Genomic DNA, 3,743 nt, shown 5'->3' with positions numbered 1-3,743 from the left:
GCTTCTTCTCTAGGCACACACCTACGGATTATTCCGTTTGCACATCTCTTAAAGAGATAAGGTTCATCCCACAAGTAGTACTTTGCATCAGTAATTAATTTCTTCTTTTGTATCCTGTTGTACTCCTTGGGTATGAACCTTGCAGCTTTATAGTTTGCAATATCGGCAAACCATGGTGTTTCCTGAATGGCAAATAAATGCTCATCCGGAAAGGTCTCAAAGATCTCAAGAGAGGGGGGGCGTCCCTTCTACTGGATCTATCCGGGACAGATGATCAGCCACTTGGTTTTCTGTCCCTTTTCTGTCTCTTATTTCTATATCAAACTCTTGCAGAAGCAACACCCATCTGATGAGCCTGGGTTTCGAATCCTGCTTTGTGAGTAGATATTTAAGAGCAGCATGATCAGTATACACAATCACTTTTGATCCTACTAAGTATGATATGAACTTGTCAATGGCGTAAACCACTGCAAGTAATTCTTTTTCTGTGGTTGTGTAATTTTTCTGGGCATCATTTAGAACGCGACTAGCGTAATAAATGACATGCAGAAGCTTGTCATGCCTCTGTCCCAACACTGCACCAATGGCGTGATCACTGGCATCACACATTAGCTCAAATGGTAATGTCCAGTCTGGTGCAGAAATAACTGGTGCTGTGACCAGCTTAGCTTTCAGCGTTTCAAACGCCTGCAGGCACTCTGTGTCAAACACAAATGGCGTGTCAGCAGCTAGCAGATTGCTTAGAGGTTTTGCGATTTTTGAAAAATCCTTTATAAACCTCCTATAGAATCCTGCATGCCCCAGAAAGCTTCTGATTGCCTTAACATTGGCAGGTGGTGGTAATTTTTCAATTACCTCTATTTTTGCTTGATCCACCTCTATTCCGTTGTTTGAGATTTTATGCCCAAGGACAATCCCTTCAGTCACCATGAAGTGACATTTTTCCCAGTTTAAAACTAGGTTGGTCTCTTGGCATCTCTTCAAAACAAGTTTCAGGTGATCAAGACAGGAGTTGAATGAGTCTCCATATACTGAGAAGTCATCCATGAAGACTTCCAGAAATTTTTCCACCATATCAGAGAAAATAGAGAGCATGCATCTCTGGAAGGTTGCAGGCGCATTACACAGCCCAAATGGCATCCTCCTATAAGCAAACACTCCAGATGGACATGTGAATGCTGTTTTCTCTTGATCCTGAGGATCTACTGCAATCTGGTTATAGCCTGAGTAGCCGTCCAAAAAGCAGTAATAATCATGACCTGCTAGTCTTTCTAGCATCTGGTCTATGAATGGTAAAGGAAAATGATCCTTTCTGGTGGCTGTATTGAGCCTTCTGTAGTCAATACATATGCGCCACCCTGTAACTGTTCTTGTAGGAACCAGTTCATTTTTTTCATTATGAATCACTGTCATGCCTCCCTTTTTTGGGACGACTTGGACAGGGCTCACCCAGGGGCTATCAGAAATAGGATAAATAATCCCAGCCTCTAGTAATTTGGTGACCTCTTTCTGCACCACTTCTTTCATGGCTGGATTTAGCCGCCTCTGTGGTTGAACCACTGGTTTAGCGTTATCCTCCAATAAGATTTTGTGCATGCATCTAGCTGGGCTTATGCCCTTAAGGTCACCTATGGACCACCCAAGAGCTGTCTTGTGTGTCCTTAGCACTTGAATAAGTGCTTCCTCTTCCTGTGAATTTAAGGCAGAGCTTATGATCACTGGAAAAGTGTCACCTTCTCCCAAAAATGCATATTTCAAGGATGGTGGTAATGGCTTGAACTCGGGTTTAGGAGGTTTTTCTTCTTCCAGAAGAATTTTCAGAGGCTCTTTCATGTCCTCTGACTCTTCTAAATCAGGCTGAGCATCTTTAAAGATGTTTTCCAACTCTGATACGAGGCTTTCAGCCATGTTGATCTCTTCTACCAAAGAGTCAATAAGATCAACTTTCATGCAGTCTGTTGATGTGTCTGGATGCTGCATGGCTTTGACAGCGTTCAACTTAAACTCATCATCATTGACTCTCAGGGTTATTTCCCCCTGTTGGACGTCAATGAGGGATCGTCCAGTTGCTAGGAAGGGTCTTCCTAGAATGAGAGTAGCACTCTTGTGCTCCTCCATTTCCAGCACAACGAAGTCAGTGGGAAAGGTGAATGGCCCAACCCTGACAATCATGTCTTCAATCACGCCTGATGGGTATTTAGTGGAGCCATCAGCAAGTTGAAGACATATCCAGGTTAGTTTAACTTCTTCAGTTAAACCAAGCTTTCTGATAGTGGATGCAGGTATTAAGTTGATGCTTGCCCCGAGATCGCATAAAGCTGTCTTGGTGCAATTACCTTCTAATATGCATGGTATCAGAAAACTCCCAGGGTCTTTAAGCTTTTCAGGAAAGCTCTTCAAAATGACTGCACTGCATTCTTCAGTGAGGAGAACTCTTTCTGTTTCTCTCCAATCCTTTTTATGACTCAAGATCTCTTTCATGAACTTGGCATAAGAAGGTATTTGCTCAAGTGCTTCTACGAATGGAATCTTTATTTCAAGAGTCCTGAGGTAATCTGCAAAGCGAGCAAATTGCTTATCCTGCTCCTCTTTCCGGAGTTTTTGAGGATAAGGTATCTTGGCTTTATATTCCTCAACCTTAGTTGCTGCAGGTTTATTGCCTACAGAAGTGGTTGAAGAAGCCTTTTTAGAGGGGTTGTTATCAGCATTTGTGTGTGTCTGATCCCTCACTGGCAATTGAGTGCTAGGGTTAGAAACTGGAGTGACGTTAGATGCCAACTCCTTGTCTGTTCCTGGCGTCTGAACGCCAGAAATGTGCCCATTTTGGGCGTTCAGCGCCAGATCTTGCCCATTTTGGGCGTTCAACGCCAGATCCTTGCCTATTTCTGGCGTTGAACGCCAGTCCTGAGCATGGTCTGGGCGTTCAGCGCCAGCCTTCCACCAAATTTCTGGCGTTTTAGTTCCAGAATTACTTTTCCCTGGGCTCTTACTGTCCTCAGGTGAATTTTGGGTGGTTTGCTCATCTCTTAGCTTTTTGCTGCCTTGAGGTGGGGTATTTAATGTTTTCCCACTTCTTAGTTGAACTGCTTGGCATTCTTCTGTTATTTGTCTTGATAGTTGCTGCTTTGTTTGCTTAAACTGTTCGTCCATATGTATATTAGCCATCCTTGTCTCTTGTAGTCTATCTTTGAATTCGGCTAACTGCTTTGTTAGAAAGTCCAATTGCTGATTGAATTCAGCAGCTTGTTTTACAGGACTGAGTTCAGCAGTTGCTGTTTTAACCTCTTCTTTCATGGAAGGGTCACTGCTTAGGTACAGATGATGATTCCTGGCAACTGTATCAATGAGCTCTTGAGCCTCTTCAATTGTGTTTCTCATGTGGATAGATCCACCAGCTGAGTAATCTAGAGACATCTGAGCTCCTTCAGCAAGCCCATAATAGAAGATGTCTAACTGAACCCACTCTGAAAACATTTCAGAAGGGCATTTTCGTAGCATCTCTCTGTATCTCTCCCAGGCATCATAAAGAGATTCACTATCTCCTTGTTTAAAGCCTTGGATGTCCAGCCTTAGCTGTGTCATCCGTTTTGGGGGAAGGTATTGATTCAGGAATTTTTCTGTCAGCTGTTTCCATGTCCTTATGCTGGCCTTAGGTTGGTTATTCAACCACCTCTTAGCTTGATCTTTTACAGCAAATGGAAACAGTAATAGTCTGTAGACATCCTGATCTATTTCTTTATCAT

This window comes from Arachis ipaensis, chromosome B1 (genome assembly GCF_059453495.1).
Source record: "Arachis ipaensis isolate K30076 ecotype BB chromosome B1, ASM5945349v1, whole genome shotgun sequence".
Taxonomy (NCBI): Eukaryota; Viridiplantae; Streptophyta; class Magnoliopsida; order Fabales; family Fabaceae; genus Arachis; species Arachis ipaensis.
Note: the sequence above shows the minus strand (reverse complement) of the source record.